We start from the raw sequence: 22,149 nt of genomic DNA on the forward strand, positions 1-22,149 counted from the left end.
ATGTCAAAACCTTGTATACGTGTCCCGATATTTAAAGTGCGTAAAATAAATAACAGAAATTAAATGACGATAAATAAATTGCGAGAATTAAAATTGCGATAAATAAATTGCGATAAATAAAATATAATAAGGAATTAACCGTTAGCTAGGAACAGTTAGCTAGGATTTTGTTAGCGTGGATTCTTAACTGCATTTCTCATAGTTAATTTGTTTATTTCTAACAAATTTTATTTGTCCAATGTTTTCTTCATTATGCCACTTGTTGGATTCTGATAGGTCAAAATTCAAATATGAAATTGAATGAAAATGGTTATTCTGCGGTGAACGGATACGTATATTTGTGGATGTAAGTAGGATAGTAAATGACTGTTGAATTAGATTCGAAGAATGTACAGTTTAACTTATTAATGTGAAATCTAAATATTCCTCGGGTATTACCTACCCGTTAAAATATTTTCACCATTAACAGTTTGTACAAAAGAATTTTTAATTACAATCTTTATGAAAACATATATACATATATATTTTCTTCAGATGTAATTATGGATTTAATGAGTTAATATGATATTAAACTCATTTGATTTACCTTTTAGAACAAGAATATATAATCTCTAAAACACTAGAGATTACATAATCATCATGTCGAACGAAGATCAAGGATGTGGAACGATACGTAGAACGATGATTATACTCGAGGTACAGAATGAGATGTTGAGGCATGGGATGCGGATGTTGCTGTTGATGGTGGTGATGGTACTGTTGGTGTTACTGAAGGTGGTACTGTTTATGTTGCTGGTGCTGCTGCTGGTGTTTGTAACCTTTGCACCATATTCTCCAAAGCCACCACCCGAGCGCGAAGCTCGTTGACTTCTTCTATTACACCGGGGTGATTGTCGGTTCGGACGAGCGGATAAATAAAATCTAGAATTTGATGTAGTATATAATCATGACGAGATACTTTGGAAATGAGAGAAAAAATGGTGTTTCGGACAGGTTCGCCGGTAAGTGCTTCAGGTTCTTCGTCAAGAGGGAAATTTGGTTGGTGGGAAGGAATTGCCTTCTTCTCGTTTCCGTTGATTAAGTCGACTACGAACTCATCAGATGAATTGGGGATGGCTGATTGGTTGATTCATTCTAGTGATGCATGCTTTCGGAGCTCAGGTGGATATCCATATCGGAATAGCTGTCGGAATCCGAGGAATTCGAACTGGTTGTGGGATCCATCTCGTACGATCAGATGGAGGATTTTTCAATATGAAATGATTTTCGAATATTGGATGATATTCTAACTACATAGAATATCTATATATATAGTACTAAAGATTTCGTAGACTACAGAGGAATTTACGGCATATGTCAGGAAAGTCTACAGTAACAGATGCGCTAAGATATGAATTATTAGATACGCTAAGATATGAATTTTGTCTATACACTTATTCATGCAGTCAATGCAGTAAAACGTGTCTAGACTAAGAATGATAAGCACGTAATTTTCGATAAGAAATGATAAGCAAAACTTTTGACATGCAGACACGGTCGAAATCCAGACCCACTAATGCATCTAAACAACTATCAGTTAGACACACTAATGTAAGACCTGGTTCGCTAAGACCACCGCTCTGATACCAACTTTCATGACCCTTCCTAATCCATCTGGACGAATACATTACATTTGGTTTCATCGCGAGGTATTTGACCTCTATATGATACATTTTACAAACACTGCATTCGTTTTAAAAGACAAACTTTCATTACATCGAAAGTTGACAGGCATGCATACCATTTCATAAAATATCAAACTATCAATGACTTAATAATATTCTTGATGAACTCAACGACTCGAATGCAACGTCTTTTGAAATATGTCATGAATGACTCCAAGCAATATCTCTAAAATGAGCAAATGCACAGCGGAAGATTTCTTTCATACCTGAGAATAAACATGCTTTCAAGTGTCAACCAAAAGGTTGGTGAGTTCATTAGTTTATCGTAAACAATCATTTTCAATATTATAATAGACCACAAGATTTCCTTTATTCAATAATCATACACTCGCAAGTGTTTAAAAATCATTCATATGGATTGAACACCTGGTAACCGACATTAACAAGATGCATATAGAATATCCCCAAAACAGAAATCCATCTGTATTAATAACTCGAAGTACTAAAGCATATCATTTTCCAGTATGGGGGAGTTAGTGCCCGTGGATCTACCTTTAGGATTCACGTCAATTAGGGTGTCTGTTCCCTAATTCTTAGGTTACCAAGCTAAAAGGGGTGATATTCGATTCGATAATCCAATCATAGAATGTAGTTTCAATTACTTGTGTCTATTTCGTAGAACATTTATAAAAGCAGCGCATGTATTCTCAGTCCCAAAAATATATATTGCAAAAACATTTAAAAGGGAGCAAATGAAACTCACCATACTGTATTTTGTAGTAAAAATACATATGACGGTATTAAACAATGCAAGGTTGGCCTCGGATTCACGAACCTATATCATTTTTTTATCTTATTAAAACATATAATAGAAATATCCTAATTTCATTTATTAGTATATATTATTTATATAAATTTGTAGTTATATACAATATATACTAGATTCCATTTAAAAACATATACTTTATTTTATATCTTAAATTATATGTTGTATATATTTGTTTTGTATATGAATTTAAAATGATTAATATAGTTATATTAATATATATATATATATATATATATATATATATATATATATATATATATATATATATATTGTATTATATTAAAAATACCTAATTTGTTGTTCGTAAGTTTTTATATAAGTACTGTTAATATGATTTATATATGGAATATTAATATAATTGTAGTATATGTAATAAGTATGTTTTATGTACAAATTATTTATTTGTTTAAAAATGATAGTTTTGATATTAATTTAATAATTTACTAATAATAATAATAACTTTGTTAAAAATGATAATATTAATAAATATATTGTTAATAATGATACCTTTGTTTAATAATAATAATAATAATAATACTAATAGTTACAAAAGTGATACTAGTACTAATATTAATGAGAAAAATGATAACTTGTATTATTTCCATAACAATAATAATAACCCTAATCATAATAATATTAATACATATATTAGTAACAATATCTATATTTCATAAATGATAAAATTTAACAATAATCAACATATTAATAATACTTATAGCAATAATAATAATAATAATAATAATAATAATAATAATAATAATAATAATAATAATAGTAACAATAATGATTATGATATTTATGATTATGATATTATTAATAATCATGGTAATTATAGTACTAACACTAATATTAATTATAATACTTATAAATATAAATGTGATAATAATTATAATCATAATACTATTAAAAATAATAATAATCACAATCGTAATAATAACAATAATAATAATAATAATAATAATAGTAATAGTAATAATAATTAAATAAAAGAAATAGGCTACCTTATCAAAGGAGGTTTTTAAAAAAAAAATGACCCAGCCCGGGCTCGAACCCGCGACCTCCCGCTCAACCGCAAATGCCCCATACCATCCTGCTGTTATTACTTTTCTGTTATTATATCCCAAAATAAATTCTATAATCAATATCCATCTGTTTCTCTCTTTCATCTTCCTTATCGAATCTATCGACCAGAAAAACAACTAAACTGATTTTTAAGGTTTGAATCAAACTTGAAATTTAATTTTTACGTAACCTGTATTTGATTCATTTGATCAACAGGCAACAAAAGAAAAATTTAATTTAAAAAAAAAAAAGAATAACCTGCTGTTAACTTAGCGAAGAACACAAAATCCATTTTCGAATTCTAAAGTGTTTAGACCATAATCATAACATAAAATATGCTCCAAATCCCTCCTAGAAACTATCTGTAATCCCAATTGATCTAGATTTATAACAGAAAACTCGAATTTACTCAAAGAACGTTCGTTTGACTTTTAAAAAAATTAACTTTGACTCCAGAATTAGAGTTCGATAGATGAAATTGGAAGTTGAAACTTTCCAGAAAGTTTAAATGGAAGATTTAACACGGAATTGCATTAAAGGATTTTGAAATCAAACTCGAATTTGATGTTTGAATAATTTATGAAGTACAGTGCAACCGACTGGGTTTTTGGTTTTTAAAATCCTTGAATTGCAGTTAATGACACAATTATATATAGATTGTAATCTTATAATTGATGTTTAGTAAAGAGAATATATTCAAGTTTGTATCGTAGCACTAATGGTCGACATTGAAATCCTTGATTAGATAAAAAGGACGATGGAAAAATAAAAAAAGAAGAAGCTGAAATAGATGGATAATAGATTCAATTTGCATTGTCTTGTAGTATAAATCCTTGGTCGACGGAAACAAAAAATTCGAGCAGTAGGAGAAGAAAACAAGTTAAAGTAGATGTGATCTCTAACTGAATCTATATTTTTTTATCTGTATATGTATATATTTTTATATATCTGTGTTTAGGTTTACTCATATATATATCAATTATTTATATATCTGCTATATATATATTAAATTATGTAATATCAATTAATAATATAAATTTATTTATAAAATCTGCCTTTAATAAGAATACTAGCAATAATAACAATAGAATTTATATTTATAATAATAACAATATTAATAATAACTTTATCAAAATTATACTAATACTAATAAGAGTAAAAGTAATTATAAAATGATAGTAATATTATTAATGGTACCCATATTAATTTGTATTATAAAGTTGATAACTAGAATAATAATGATGATGATAATAATATTATTGATGATACTAATAATAATAATATTAGTAATAATAGTATTACAATTTATATTTATGTCCATTATAATTATTAATAATACCAATATAGATGTTAATAATAAAAGTAATAATAATATTACTTATAACAATTATAGTTTAACTTATAATTAAATTTATTATATTAGATATTAACATTACATGTTATTAATTATATGATGTATATAATAATAATAATAATAATAATTCTAACGACAATACCTAATAATAATAATTCTTAATTCAATTGATTAAATTTTATTATTTCTAATTATTATAATTATTTATATTTATATATGTATACACCTGTACATATTCATTTACAAATAATTGTTCGTGAATCGTCGGGAATAGTCAAAGGTTAAATGATTACCTGAATATAGTTTCAAAACTTTTGAGATTTAACATTACAGACTTTGCTTATCGTGTCGGAATCATAATAAGATTAAGTTTAAATTTGGTCAGAAATTTCCGGGTCATCACAATTACAATAGACGAGTAAGGTTTTTTTTCTGAAAAGCAAAGGTATGTATATATATATATATGTGTGTGTGTGTGTGTGTGTGTGTGTGTGTATGTATGTATGTATGTATGTATATATGTATATATATAAGGTTGAAAAAGACGTGAGATGGAGTCGAGACGGTTGGGTCCCAAAAAAGGTCGAGACGTTCAAGACGGGGTTGAGACGGGGGTCGAGACAGACGTTGACCAAAGTTGACTTTTAAATATATATAAGTATATAAATGTATATATGTGTAAATATTTTAAAGCCAAAAACTATAATTGACTAATTTGTACCCATAATCGCTATCACCGTTAATATATACAGAAAATTCAAACTAAAATACGACGAATTTCACCGATTTTACCGACTTTCTGGCTTTTCCGATTTTTGAGAGACTTTGACCTGATTTTTTCAACTTTGACCCGAATTTTGACCGTTGACTTTCATATTAGACGGTTTTCTTTGAGAGGGGACGGGCTAGTCACCAAACCGTTGCAACGGGCGTCGCAACGGCTCTAGACGGGGTGTTTTGCAATAGTAATATATATATATATATATATATATATAAGACAATTAAAGCATATAGTAAACGAACTAAATACAAAGGACTTATAGGAGAAATAATAGAACTTTCTAAAGTCATGTCCATTCGTTACGAAGAGGATAAGCTGCTAGAGAAACAATGAAGGATTCAAAAATCATTAAAGCCAATCCAAAATTTTCTTCCTCGGATGACTAAAGATCCACTTAGAACTTTTAATTTGAACTTCATAAAGAGCCACCAACCAGACCAACACTTATTCATAATGAGTAAGGTTTTTCCTTTAATATTTAGATATTCAGATTTATATGTATAGTACTAGGTTTAGAGCCCGTGCGTTGCACGGTTGCTCAAAAACCGTTAAAAATTAGTTACATATACATACAAATTTGTTCTTCAACAGTGTAATGCATCAGTGAACTAAAAATACCTTGTCAATTCATAAATAATAATGTAACTTTTTTGGTCCGTTCGCCCCTTGATTATACACCGCTAATACGTGATCATGCCTCTCTAGTTCACTTGAATTACCAAGTGGAACTTTTGGTTGCTAATATTTAGTATAGGTACATGATCAATCCCTATCTGGTATGGGATATTGCTTTGAATACATGATCAACTCGGGCACTTGCTTTTGAGTACATGATTACAGAAAATATAGAGCAAGAAGTCGCAATCAAAGGAAGTGATACAAGTCAATTAATAAGGTTAAAGTGCAAGACAATCAAGATGAAAACCACCTTTAAGGGGTTGTGATACAAGTTCACTATTGAGCACAAAATAAGTGTGAACATATTTTAGTAAGTATGGCTGCTTTACTTTATTAGATTAAATGTGTTCTTCAACAGTATGGTTGCTATATTCCTATTGATACCACCTTTGTGCTTGGAAATCTCCAAAAAGACCAAAGTTCAATTCTCGTTACCTACACTTTGGTGGGCTTGACTTTTAAAATAAATAAATAAATAAAAAATTGATACCACCTTTAGTATGCTATATGCTTTAAAGTACAATTTGGGTTATCTTTTGACCCATTTGATTCCTGTTTTTTTCTCGTATGTTCCAATTGACCTATTAAACTCATTTAAGATTAAAACTTCTCCAATCAACCCATATTAGATAAAAACATAACCCAATTCACCCTCTATCATGTTTTATTGTTAAGAAGGTTAATTTAATAACCCAATTGACCCAAACCCATATTAGACTTGTCGATTAAACAAAATGAGGTACCTGCAAGACGAATTGATTCATTCGATAATGTCTGGTAAATGTAATCAAATGTCTTGAAATATTGCAAGAAAGATTAAAATTTAGAGATGCAATACTGATTATAAATATTTACATCTTCAATAGAAATGAGTATTTTGAACAATAATTATACAAATTTTGCAATAAAAATTAACAATAAGAAATGAAAAAAAGTTTATAATTAGTGACGATTCTTGTTCTTAATCAATATGCACCATAGAATATGATAAACACTCGCTTTGTTCTAGATTTTGGACCAACAAATTCAGTTTATTTATTTAGCCTAATACCCGATATATAAAAATCATCAATAAAATAATAACAAAAGAACTAAACTAATAGTAAGAGATTTCTTCGAATCACAAAGTCATTGTAAAAGTGCAATAAAGATTAGAATTGTATAACTGATTGAAAAATACCTCTATCTATATAAACCTAATTTTTGGTACCCGTTTGCATAAGTTGAATTGAAGACAGTGCAGTACCATTTATCGATTGTTCTTGGCATTCCAATCTGATTTCAGATTCGCCATTTTGTGATTTGATAGTGTTTGTTTTAACCTTCCTACAATATTACTCGATCTGGACCTTGATCTGTTTGAATCGTTGTATTGAACACTCATACCATTCGGATTTGAATATTGCATGTGTAATCGTTAATTTAGGTTTAAGGGATAGAAGATAAGGTTCGACTTTCCCAACTAACTATCTCTATTTCCATGTTTTAGTTATTATTTATTTACTTTAATAATAATGATCATCAGATGGTTGAGAAAGTGATACGTGGATTTTACAAATGGCATAATATGTTGTAATTAAGGGCCTAATGACATCTAAGCTATTTAAAACTCTCTTTTATATAGATATATATAGATATGCTCATATGCCTACATATCTAGAGCCTTTCTTTTGTATTTTTTTAGTTATATATTTGTTATTGATAGGTTTACTGTTTATCTTTTTATTTCTTGATTTTTGTCATATGTTTGTTCATATATTCCATTTTCTTCTTTTCATACATATTTACTTAAATTCCATAGTTATTCATGATTTTAGTTGTATGTAAGTAGTTTTATATTATTTACATACTTTAAATTGCTGGCACATTGTTATTAATTTGCTGCATAATATACGTATTATATTATGCTATATACATTGTTATAATAAGTATGGTTGTTGCACATAGAAAAAAGCCTAAAACCCCTTTTGAAATGCTCTCCGTACATCTGCTTTTTATCCACCTCTTTCACCGATAACGTATCTATTTTCTCTAACCACCACTTGTTTCTACCATTCTCAGCCTACTGTCGACCATCACCACCCTTAACTACCACCATCTTTTCTTCCTTTTTCTTAACCTCATCTTTCCAATTATGCAGACCTCTTCTTTTAACAGCGCTAACCCTAATTTTGGGTCACATTCAACGAATTCAGCTACTCTCCCACCCTCTCAACCTTTAATTTTTGGGGATTTCGTTTTACCTAATTGCAGCACAGCGAGTTCTGATGATGCCTCTCCTCCGGGATTCTCGAGGTCTGGTCGCCATGATTATTCTGGAGGATTGGTCGGTGGTCACGTTACGGCTGAAGAAATGATAACAGCAAGGACAGCAAGGGTTCCGGGTGTGATTGGCTCAAACAATTGCACTATTTTTATTGGGAGGATTGATAAATCTGTCAACCGACAGATGGTTGAATCATTTTTCGGTAAAGTTGGAACAATTTCGGTGATCAAGTTCTGGCCGACAAGAAGATATTCCTTCATTACGTATGTTGATGATAAATGTGCGCAGACGGCTGTTTCGACATTAAATGGGTCTAAATTATTTGGTCGAAAAATTTTTGTCGGTTGGCCAAAGAAAAGATGTAGGGGTGGTTTGGGACAGGAGCGTGTTGTGTCTCAACCTAAGCTAAGGTGCAAGATTTCTTCAAATTCAACGATCACCAAGTTGTTGCAGTTCTATGTGATCATCATTGATTCTGTACCTATTGAAGACACTAAGGTATCGAGTTTTCTGATTTTGTCGTGTGTTTAGGTGTTTAGGATTTCTATGTTGGGTTTGTATGCCTGTGTTTGCTTTTATGTTGATTCTGTTAGTTACTTTAAGCTAGTAAACGCTTCGTCTGTCGATTTTCTTCGGGTTCTTCCTTTTGGGCCATTGGCCAATGATTATTTCAGGATGGTTTGGCTTGAGATTTCTGGAATCCCAGCGACATGTGTGTCTGAATTTAGCACTAACATTGTGGGAAGTATTTTTGGGGAGGTTTTTACGGTTGCCAAATCAACATCCGAATTGGGTAACGTGTGTTCCTTGTTTGTGTTTGTTAAGACTACGAATCCTAGGCATATTCATCACTCGGTGAAAGTGGACGTAGAGGATGAATCCTGCTCTGCCGTTACCTTGGATAACGTTTGGGTCAACGAAATCAATGAATCCAATGGTTTTAGTCGTTTACTGGCTAGAACGTTCGATGATAATCTTTTGTTGTCGGCCAATCGGTTTGTGGTTTCGAATGGTATGGGTGTTTCGGGTGAAGTATGCACTCCTGTTACTAATTCTGGTTTGGTAAATTCTTGTAAGACTGCCCATGTTACTCGTAATGCCTCGATCTCAGTTAACGAAAATTGAGTGGGTTTAATGGCGAGCGGGGCTGAATTAAGGTTCAGGTCGGTTGAGGTGCAAATGGGCAGTGTGGTTGACTTGACAAATAAGGTGGTATCACCCGAGGCTCAGGTTCAGGTTACGGTTGATGGGCCCGTGGAGGCCCATGTGCAGACTATTTCAAGTACAGTGGGTGAAGGTGGTGATCCTCAACCTTCATTTGCGGTTAGAATTGATACTGTGGCTAAAAGCAACAACAAGAAGAAGGTGGTTAGCTTGAAGAGTCGTCGAGAAGATGTTGTTCAAAGATCACAAGTTGAGTTGAATAGAAATGAGTCGTGTTTTAAGAATAAATTGGTGAATATTGAGAGATAGTTTTCGCTTAAAGACTTTGACGAAGATGAAGAATGTGGAGAGGCAATACAAAAATCTTTTATGAAGTCTAAAGATGGTAGCTCCTCGGGTTGCGATGTTAGTGGTTTTTTCCAAGAGTTTGTGGATCAAGGGATGCCTTGGGTTCCCGGTAAACGACTTGCGTAATGACCCGACTTTTTCGACTTATATTTATACTTATTACTTTCACGAAACTGCGTATTTGTGTGTACTGAGCTATATTATATTCTGGTATCATTATTCATGCTAATTACTTTCGTTAATACCTTACAATGTGTTATTAAGTGCTTAATCACTTAACTTGATCCCCGAATGCTTTTATGACCGTTAGTTTCACATGTTGTTTAAAACGCTACGTACTTAGTACACGTTAAACTTTTGTCATAATTGGAACATTATGACTACGTAATCCTAATTGTTATTTTCTAATGACAATTACTTGGCTTATTGGTTGCTTAATTACGCTTAGTGTTTTACTAATACACACTAGTTAGTCTTAATAGACTTTTTACCTTAATGGACTTAAGCCCACCCTACTCTAGCTAATGGATTTTTAAGTTAGCCCAACTTTAATAGATTTATGATCCATTAAGATGTAAGACGAAAACCCATGAAGATAAGCCAACATACTAGCATACTTTTGTATTAATTCCTACACTTTGTTGCATGGGATCCCAACATACAAGCACCATCTTTTTACCACCACCATGCAAAAGCAAAATGGTCCCCCCATTCCCCTCACCCTTGGCCGTCGGCTTTAGGGGACACAACCACCACCACCACTTTAAATTCCAACTTCATTTCACACTTCATTTCATTCTCAAAAACACACACTTTCTCTCTAAGATTTCTCTCTAGTTTTTCTCACACTACAAGCTTAAGAAATTGTAAGTTCTTGAATTTTTCTTTCTTCTTCTTTTTCTTCTTTAAATCGACATCATCATCATCATCACCATCATCATCAAAGGATCAAGCTTTTTAGATTTTTGATCTTGTTACATCTTGTAGATTCAAACTTTGATTTGAAATCTTCAAGAACATAAAAGATTCAAGCTTTTTAGCTTTGAATCTTCATTACTTTGTTGGATCTAAGCTTTATAGCTTAAGACCTCTTTATTTTTGTTAAAAGATCAAACCTTGTGTTTATGATCTTCATGTAACTTGTAGATCTAGCTTATTGCTTTAAGGATCTTCAAGAACATTAAACATCCAAGCTTTCTAGCTTAGGGTTTCATTATTTTGTTTAGATCTAAGCTTTTTAGCTTATGATCTCATTACTTTTACTAGATCTTAGCTTTCTAGCTTATGGTCTCATTAATCTTGTAAAGATCCAAGCTTTCTAGCTTAGAGTTTCTTAACACTTGAGATCTAAATTATTATTGTAGATCTCACTTACTTGAAACCTTTCTATGATTTTATTGGTGATAAAAATCAAGTCTTCATCATCTCATATGATGAAGATGCATAAACTTGTATCAAAAGGACAAAGGTTGAAGCTTTATTGTGTTTATACAATAAAGAGACAACTTTGATGTTCAAAACTTATAGAAAGTTAGCTTTTACTTTTAGTTGTGTGTTGATGGTTAAAACTTGGTGAAAGTGATGCTAAAATATCAAAGAGTTGTACACTTGAGGCTTACACGCATTCAGGATGAGAACCGTGATAAGCAACAAGCACCAAGAAACCCACCGGAGCACTTATTTCTGTTTTCCAGGGTCTGATCAGACTCCTAGGGCTTCTGGAAAGTTTATTTCCAGATAGTTCGGTTTGAGTAGATGACTTTTCGTTTAAGACTCACCTAAATCCGATATACAATTTAGGATTTATAGCCTTCCGAAAATCACTACGCCTTCGTAACGACGTGCTGAAATTTCTGACCTACTCGCGCTTGAACCGTCGCCACGGTCAAACGACATCGAGTTAGGATCTGAAAATTTGATAGCGGTAAGAGGACTCACAAACGGAGCCTTGGCCACTGTCGGCGCTTCATTTCAGTTTATATAGAGGTCGTAGCGGCTGTCCAAAGTCAGCCCTTTGTTTCAATCTCTATTCTTGTTGAAAACCTTACTTTATCTTTTACGTATGATGATGATAACGATGATAATGATGATTCTTAAGACTTAACTTACGTACTTCTAAACCTTTTGGGACGATTTACTGACTTAGTAACCTTTGACTTAGGTTGAGGACCTTTCGGACCGACTTAATACTTGCTTACGTTTTCGTATCGATTTTACCGCACATTCAATGTGAGTTATACCTCCCTTTTTACTTTAACTATTTTTGGGACTAAGAATACATGCGCTTTTTATGTTTTACATACTAGACACGAGTACTTTAACTTTATATATGTGTGGGTGATATAACGTCACAAATTTTTCCCTTAGCTCGGTAACGTTTAGTCATTGGTTTATGAACCGGTGAACGCGAATCTTAGATATGGATCCATACGGTTTGACATCCCCACTCGGGCTAGTCGCGTTAGCATTTAACGGGTGTTTAATACTTCGTCTGTTTTAACGCACTCGCTAAGTGTACTTTTAGGAGATGATATATTATTTTACGTTAAGTTAGTTACCAAGTGCCCACGGTTAAGCATATACTTTTTCATACTGTTTTGAATACGAAATCTCGTGGTCTACATTACATTTTGTTTACAATAAAACTATAGCTCACCAACATTCGTGTTGACGTTTTTAAGTATGTTATTTCTCAGGTGCTTAGATGAAATTGCTTCCGTTGTATTCGACTCGCTGTGTTAGACTTCCGCTTCATTGTTAGAGATGTCTCAAGCCTGGACTCTTATTTTTTTGCATTCACTACTTATGTTATTTTCGAACCATGCTTTTGTAATGACCTTAGCGTCACATACTTTTGTTAATGCTTTCTATTCGTAGAAGCATGTTACCTTTGTAAAACATTTGACGTTGGTAAAAACGTTATCTTTTCATGAATGTAAAACTTGTTTAAAAACAGCATATAGTATTATACCGTGTAATGGACCTGTTGTTGATGATCCGTACATGATGGTTTTGGACGGGTCATCACAACTTGGTTGTTCTTCTTCCAAAGTTATTTCGTATAATTTTACTTCTCGTGGTGGTAAAGGGGTCCGCATTGACACCATTGATGGTTTCACAAATCGACCGGATGAAAGAAATAGTAACAAGCCAGGCTAATCTTGTTTATTTAGTTTAGTTTCTTTGATGTTTTGTTTGTCGTTAGCATAGTTGCATGTTATTATCTTCCTTTGTAACCTCAGTTTTGATCTTCATTTTTCGATGAAGATCATCTTATATAAGTTCTCGTTATTTTTCCAATATATATATATATATATATATATATATATATATATATATATATATATATATATATATATATATATATATATATATATATATTTATATAATATCAACTAAATAAGTAACCGACCGCGCGTTGCGGCGGTTACATTTGGATAGACGTTGGTTCTGTATAGTAAAATAGCTAACGATGTTATACGTAAAATGGATATTACATATCTTATATTATAAGATTATATATGTGGTCAAGTCACTACATACAGAAAATCAAATATTGATTATGAGTATACGTTAAGCACATATTGCTTCTGCCTACATACAAAAAATTAATGTCTTATATTGCTTCAGCCTACATACAGAAAACCAGTGACAAAGTTTGTTTTGTCTTTGGAGTGACAAAAATCTGCAAAATATTACCTCACTCATTCATGCCCCAGTAGAATATTATATGTTTTATTCCACGCCCATTCCAAGACGTTCTTCAACCAACCTGACGTCACATCTTTCCACCTCTAGAAGTATGTTTCTACCTTCGATCGCTTTGCAGTTTTTGTATTAGTGGATATCTGAAACATGGCACCATCGACTGTATAATACCATGAAATTTGATTGATTCTCTCATTAATTCCCAAGCTCTTTAAATAACGATACTGATCATGTGCATTAGTACAAAAATGAAAATTAAGAAAAAAGTGTTTATCTAAGCGAAATTTACCATATTGACTGCTGGAAAACTTTGTTCCCTCCAGATGTCTTCGATTATCAGCATGCTATGTTATCCACACTCATGTTGGATGAGTTGGATGAGTTGGATGATGCACGGGATTGGAACAATTTTTGCAGTTTAAGGCTAAATTACACCAATGCTACTGGGTGAGGAGTACGAAGATACCTAGTTCCGGATGGGATGTTGAAGTTGTTGCTATTTTTTCCCTCTGAATCTGCATCGCTGTAATATGTATTATAACAAATAAAACAACTAAATATATATAAAAAAAATTGTTAAAAAAAGTTGATAGCGCAGATCTTTTAAGTAAGCCGAATCTGTAGGCTGAGTGCAGCTCAATTGCATTGGTAATGTGTGTCCAGTCTTTGTAGTTTATCATGGCTTGGATAAGTTCTCTGTCAAAAGTCATACATAAGAAAAAATAATAACACGGAAATGAAGTGTATATATTTGTACATCAGTTATCATGCACGGCCCGGTTGTACTAAATTTTGAAACATCATATACATTTTAAACTAATTAATCATAAATAGTAGAGTAAGCTATATTTTCATTAATTTATAAAAGTTGATAGTCACTCAACTATACTTTCAGCAAGCTATATTTTCAAAACAATCAACCAGATTTTAACTAATAGCAGTGAACTCAATAAATCATATATTTATGCATATTTTCAAGGCAATCAACTGTATATAGTCAGCTATACTGAATTAGACTGTACCTATGTGTGTTTCGATTAAAAGACAGCAGTATGCTGTTGGTACTGGACTGTTCAGTATTTTAGCAATCCAGCATCTGTAAACTACTGCTACTATCCCCTTTAGTCGGTCTTCTGGACGTAAGGTCAATATTTGATATTTACAAAGGCGGTACTTGTAGATGCATCATATTGAAATAGTTGATGATTCTTCTATGTATATTGCCTTACATTTCAATAATTCTAGAGGACCTGTTTATATAATACCTGTAGATGATGATAAACAGTGGAAACAGTAGATGCGTCTCAAGCCGTTAAAAAAAGTATGTCTTTATGTGTACAGTGAGTAACTAACAAATGGTCAAGCACATAAGGGTAATTAAAGCATGGTAACATCTACCTATGTCAAAATAGAAAGGTCATTACATGGTGAAACCCAAATGAAATGGCAAAGTTATAAAAAAGATTATATTAAACAACTGCCTTACGAATGTTTCATAAAACAGAAAGTACTGATGTACACAATGAATGATTAACAAATGGTAGTGTACTTTTTACAACAAAATGAGATAAAAAGAAATACCACAACCTAATAAAGCATGATAAATTGTACTTATGAAAATATGGACAGCTCATGACATGCAGAAATATAAACACAAACAGATTTATACAAAAATCATAAATATGTCAGTTCTTGAATTCTAAATCTAATAAGATCAAGTAAATACATGTTGTATGTTCAATTTAACTAAATAGGAAATTTGGTGTTACCTGCTATTGTGTAAGCATTTAGCTTTCTATATGATTTGAGTTCGAAGTATGTTGCGGGTAGCCCACTGCTGGTATGTTCTCGGAAACCGTTTGTATTCCAATTATCAGAGAGGTAGAAATTAGCAATTGTTTGGTCCCAATTTTTGATCGCTTCGGAAATAAAAATTCAATATTCTTTATGTTGACTTGAGTTGCAGATTCTTTCAAAATGGTCTTTATCTTTGTAGTTCATGTTAGCCTGAATTGCGGTTCGTGTAATCTGTTAAAAAATTTCTTTACTCGACTTTTCACTAATGTGCGTAACGACGTTTGTTTGGTAGTTTTAACAATAACTATAGTTGTAACTTCTAAAAGTGAAAAAAGTCAAGTATGAAATTCTACTTACATGATTGTCGAGCAGAATGCAACCAAATCCATGTTGCCTTGGATTGTTAGGTTTTTTTGCTACCCAACGCCTATGCACTACTGCTTCGATTATTTTCACTCTGTCTCTCAGTTGCATAACTGAGGTTGGTTACTTGTATTTGCTGATCCATTCTGCAATATTTAAAAGTGCATGAATATTAGTATGCTATGTAGTATGTTCCTGTAGGTATTATATATGCAATAAACAAAACAGTTTCCAATCTAATTTGTATAGCACATATGGGTATGGGCCGTAATGGATTGTGAAATAGTACAGGCGACAATTATTTACTTGAAAAGTCTAAATTCTTTCAAATCTTGTACAGCATACTATCATGACAGTTCTCAAAATATACTAAAACGGTACATGTCGTAAAGAAACATAACCACTTACAAAAAACAATAGAACTCCTGGAATTATACAGATGGTGATACAACAGATCGAAAATAACATGGAACGACTAAAGCAAAAACCTTAACTTTTCAGGTTAATCGAACACCGCTGAAGAAAGGGAAAGGAGGTTAAATCAAACGAATATAATCCTAATTCATGTTTTATAGTATGATTCACAAACAAACTACAATTCCATCTTTGTCTATTTTATATAAGAAATTGATCTTTGTAATCGCAACAAACCATCAGGAAAAGGTGGGAACAACAAATTGAACAAAAAAAAAAAAAGAGGATAAACAATCGTTACTCACCGAAAACTCCCAGAGAAGTAGGGCTTAGGTCACCACCGTTGCTTAATTGTTGCACCTTCGGCATCACCATCACCGTTGCCATCACCGTAGCAGCTGTCGAAGCCGTCGCAGTAGCTTCAGCAACCTCCAGCGACACAATCAGGCGATAATTGGGGAGACTAAGGAGTTTAGAAATAGGGATGAGGGGATTAGGAGATGAGGGGATGATGGAAGAGTCTGGAGAAAAGTAATGGAGAAGGATGAGGAAGGTAGATGAAGTGGCGAGGCAGGTGGGTTTAACAGGTTTGTTTTAGGGTGTAAAAAGACCAAAATACCCTTGCCGGTTATTGTTATACTGTAGCGAAGGTGGTGATGTGGTGGAATATGATTGGTGGGATGTGTCCATAATTAGTGTATAGTATAATTCATCGTATATATACATTTATTTAGTGCCCGATTCTTTACATATCGTTTTGGAATGTATAGTTTTCTCTTCCATATTTATCTTTGTTTTTGTTATGTCATATCGGTTGAGGGGTCCTTTGAAAGCAATATCTTTATTCTCTAATAGAGAGATATGACTTTTTTAATCGTGAGTGTAGAAATGTTTTCCTCTACTTGTTGGTGGGGAAATGACTTTTTTTTTTCTTTCTAGAATGAAGAAGCGACCTTCTACAACTTACCTATCCACTCCCCATATTTGTAGAATTAGGTATTGACGTATTGTTGTTATTATTGTTGTTGTTGCATGGTATGCTTAAACCCAACAGTTAAACCAATATATAGAACTAGTTATCGAACCCTCGCTTCGCGCCGGGGGTTCGATTTTCAATGTATTTAATTGTGTTTAGTTTGTAAAATTATTTCGTGGCTAACGATCATGTCGTTGAAGCGTAACTCGAGTCGAGCTAAAAGGTATAACCCGTCAAAGATTTAAATGTTATTTTACATCTCCGCGTTTCGCTATGGAATTGTCGACTTTTAAAAATTTAACGTAAAATCAACGTGTATGAAAAATACCTCAAATATTTATCGTTTTTTAAAATGCGTCCGTTTTGCCTATAGTTAGTGACATTGTGTTCCTAAAATTATTTCGAGTTTAACGATGTTGTCGGAAAAATTTAACTCGTTGCGAACGAGAAGATATGACCCTTTAAATATTTAGGTGGAGTTTAGTTAAAATTTTTATGAAAATAGTTATTTAACACTTTACCTCCCTGTTTGGAGGGTCGATTTTATTTTTTGAACAAAGTTGGGGACTTTATTTGGGAAAAGGAAGAAAAAGTAAAAAAATAAAAAATTAAAAGAACGAAAATGACTCTGATCACTATTCACCATCCATTTTTGTCTAATAGTTAGTATAGTAATTATTCCATATTATAGTTATGGTTATTCTAAGAAGGAATGTAAGACCACGTAATGAAATTTATTTTTTTTTTTTTTTTTTTACGAGGAACCCCCTAGCGACGAGCCATAATGGCTCCCCTCTAGCAGGTAAACCCCGGGTAAACGGCAATCCAGGCCTCCACCGCTACCAGGTAAGGCATCCTCTAGTCAATCAGTCACTAAATGAAGTTCGCCCCAAGTATTTACCTTGAAGGGAATCGAACCCGTGACCTTTTGCTTCATTGGAAGTCCTGGTGTCAGGTAATGAATGTTGTATCTGCAAGTAATACCTAATTTTAATTATTTTGTTGTGATTAGCGAATGGATAATGATACTTGAACCACTAACTTTATATTATTAATGAAGCACTAGCCTTACTCATTTGACAAAACACCAATAAATAACACAAATAACAAATATTAAGTAGTTATTTAAAAATAATTTTTTCTTATAGCTTTATCGAGGAATGTAGAAGTGAACTTTTGTATTACCATACATATTATTCATTTACCGTTACCGCTATCATCTATCTATCTATAGTTAATATTAAAATGCTAAAATTATGATATTATTATTAGACTAGTTTCTTTGTTAATAAAAAATCAAAAAGAAAAAGAAAAAAATCTAAGCATGGTAGTTAATGTCATTAATCTAAATAATTTTGAATTAAAATTAAATCTTATTAATTAATTATTATTATTAAATCTTATTAATAATTATTTTAATTATTAAAATTAATTAATTTTTAATTATTTTAATTAATTATTTTGAATTGAGTACGAGAAGATATAAAAAGCTAGGTAGAAGGAAAAACTAATTCTAAATTTATATTTTAATTTGCACTTTTTAAAATAAAATGAGAACCAATATTATCTCCTATGATTGGATGTGCATTGTTTAATATGCATTTTATGTGTTTGATGAAATATTCAGCTGACGAGTTTCTTAGTCAGACTTTGTGGTTCCACGGGTCATTAAACTAAATAACTTTATCATTTACGTTCACTTAATACCTAAAACATATCATTAAACTGTTTCGTTAAACAAACTCGTGGTTTCACGGGTCATTTCGCTAGTACATATTAGAATGTATAAATGTATTAGGATTAGCCGAGCCCGGTTGTATAATGGGCTCTGATATCATGTAGAATAATAGAACCCGTGGGTATAACATATTATTAATCAACTATATATAGAGTACAGCGAAACCCTAATCCTAATTAAACTCTAGTGGATCGAGTCCATTATACAATCGGGCTCGGCTAATCCTAATACATTTATACATTCTAATAATACATATCATTTATTTATCATCTTAATGTTCACTTGTTTTATATAGCTATTCACTCCGTTTATTTTCTTCAAACTGGCCCAAAAAGGTGAATTTACCGTTTTCTCTCTCTCTCCCTCCCCCCCTCCCCCCCTCTCTCTCTCTCTCTCTCCACTCATTTTGTTTTCTATAAACTGGACTAATAAAATGAGCCTACACCCATCACTACTTATAATCCAAAGGCTGATAAATGAGGGCGTACCATATATTCGTAATAGAATATATTTTTTTAAAAGCAGTTCGGGCTGTGGCGAGTTTACATTGATGCCCATAGAGTCACGGGACACTATTAGTTTAAAATTTTTTATGTAAAAAATATTCGTTAAATTGTTTAGCACACCACTAAATTTAACTAGAGGACCACATATATTTTTCGAATTTATAGTTTTTCTTTTAAATTCTATAGGACATTACTAAATTTAACTACGGACCACATATATTTTTTTGATTTTGTAGTTTTTAAAGGTAAACAAATACTAAAATAACATTTAAATATAATTAGCACTAGAAAAATATTTCTGGACCCCCATGAGTTCTGATCCTAAAATCGCCACTGAGTACGAGATCACTCGGGGGGAGTTAATCACTCACGCGTTCATCTCGCTGCAGTTGCATAACCCGGTCCAATCCGAGGCCATGGGCGGTAAAACCCCTATCCCCCACTGCCCCCGCAACGCGATTTACGAAATGCACTCTTGGGTGAAATTCAAGGGTAAAGGGGCAATATTGCGTGCAATGCTGCACCTCACGGGAGTCGAACTCGTAACCTCTCGCTAAGAAAGACAGACAACTACCACATGAGCTACAACATAAAGATATTCGTAATAGAATATATCCCTTACATAAGTAAAACTGACCCCTTTTATTTATTATTATTAATAATCAAAATTTAAGAATACTTTGATAAAAAGTCTAATATTTACTATAAAAAATCTCAACCCGACATACAAATCGAATACTAATATAACTTATATTCCTATTTAAACTAAAAATTTGATTTCTATCTTAACTAATAAAACACGTATTAAATTCATGGTAAATAAACACATGTTAAGATTCTCTCTACAAAATATGAATTTATCAATTCTTCCATGTTAGTGATTTTAGCGTCATCCAACATTCATTTTAGTGAATTGAAATTTCCTTGAATGTATGGGTTAGCTACTTATACTTAATAACGGGTTCGGAGAGTGTGGAGTACACGTCCGTAAGAGTTGACTACTAACTATTGCGCTAAATGCGAGGGTCAAGGGGGCTGCGCCCCCTTGCGGGTTCTGAGGGGCAGCGCCCCTGGCGGGATCCAAGGGGAAGCGCCTCTGGCTAGATGAAAGGTTACAACCTTTCAAACATTAACTGCCTAAAACTGTTTTGTTAAATTTTGGCTTTCATCTGCATTCATTCCAACACATACAGAAACACACACAGATTCCTTAATTCGTGATTTTGATTTCGTCTTGCCTGGAAACAAAATCGTTCTTGTCTTATCCCAATTAGAATTTCGTGTTAACCCGAGGCTTGTGAGGGGCGAAATACTTAATTAGAAAAGTGTTTCACGATTTAAGAACTAATCCGATTATCTGTTTTTATACCCGATTTCTTACATTCTACTCTAAATCTCTAATATAAGCAACCATAATATAGTTTTAGCTCTAAACGATTATGTTTAAATTTATATAATTTGTTGGTAAATGAAAACATGTTAATTTGGGCATGTCTTGAGTTCGTTAAAGATTGGGCCTATCTCCAAAGCTTTGGGCCATAGTGGTGACAAAGTCGTCGTACTAAAAATAACAACCTACCAACCGACCTATTCTAAGGTTACATTACACAGATTTGATTTGAGATCTAAAAATAAAATTTGTCTGCCGTATTTTGAGAAAAGCCGTATATCGTGTTTGTGCGTGAACCTAAGGATCCTTTTATCTCCACCTCCCTACCAGCAGTAATTATTAGTTTCATATGAATTAATCAAATAAAGATTAATTGGTTAATTTGATTGATATATGAATCTAATAAGTATTGTTGGCTGGAGATTAATTACTATTTTGTTTCCTTAGATTCACGCACAAACTCGTAATATATCTTTTCAATAGCAAAACTGTAATAATTAAGAATCCCAGTTTCTTAATTTTATCCTTCTGGGTTTGTTTCAAATATGTTTTCATTATTATATTATTTCTCCTTTCTTTAATTTGGTTATTTTAATTTTTAATTGTGAATCGTGATGTTTATGAATATTTATGCTGATACTTAAATGTGTCCTGATCTGTTTCTACCTATTTTTTTGAATAATTTTGATTAAATATATGTAGATTTGACGTTAATATAAATGTCTAAAAAGTGGGCAGGAGATGTTACAAATTGCAGGTAGAACAGGTATCAAGAAATAGCAAGGGCGGCGAGTGGAATAACGGTATCAAATATCAACCCTATTTTTTTCTTGAACTTTTTTAATGCTGTCATTAAGATGTTCATGTGCTAGACGATTAAAATTTAATTATATAGCAGTAATATTTTTTAAGGCATTATAGCAGTCAGATTACATTTAAAAAGATTTTTTATTGTTAAAGTGACAATCTAAACATTTGTTTGTTTATTTTATCAATTCCTAATGCTTGTTTGGTTGAGTAACATGTATGTAGATGGTCCAGTGATGGTTGCAGTCTTGGATCATGTATGTAGATCGTCCAGTGATGGTTGCAGTCTTGGATCATGTAAGCA

The 22,149-nt window shown here is 32.3% G+C and overlaps 1 long non-coding RNA gene across 6 annotated transcripts; it reads right to left on the reverse strand.

Moving 5' to 3' along the window:
* Positions 1–13,639: 13,639 nt before the first annotated feature.
* Positions 13,640–17,025, reverse strand: LOC139899425 (uncharacterized). 6 transcript variants are annotated; one of them, XR_011777483.1, is made up of 6 exons: positions 16,734–17,025; positions 16,009–16,160; positions 15,624–15,861; positions 14,877–15,119; positions 14,144–14,550; positions 13,640–14,014 (listed from the first exon to the last, which is right to left on the reverse strand). It is a non-coding gene; the product is annotated as an uncharacterized lncRNA (long non-coding RNA). The 6 variants fall into 6 exon arrangements; XR_011777484.1 differs by having other exon boundaries at positions 14,877–14,987; positions 15,624–15,882; XR_011777481.1 differs by having other exon boundaries at positions 14,877–15,104; positions 15,624–15,882.
* Between the last annotated feature and the right edge of the window lie 5,124 nt (positions 17,026–22,149).

This window comes from Rutidosis leptorrhynchoides, chromosome 3 (assembly GCF_046630445.1).
Source record: "Rutidosis leptorrhynchoides isolate AG116_Rl617_1_P2 chromosome 3, CSIRO_AGI_Rlap_v1, whole genome shotgun sequence".
Taxonomy (NCBI): domain Eukaryota; kingdom Viridiplantae; phylum Streptophyta; class Magnoliopsida; order Asterales; family Asteraceae; genus Rutidosis; species Rutidosis leptorrhynchoides.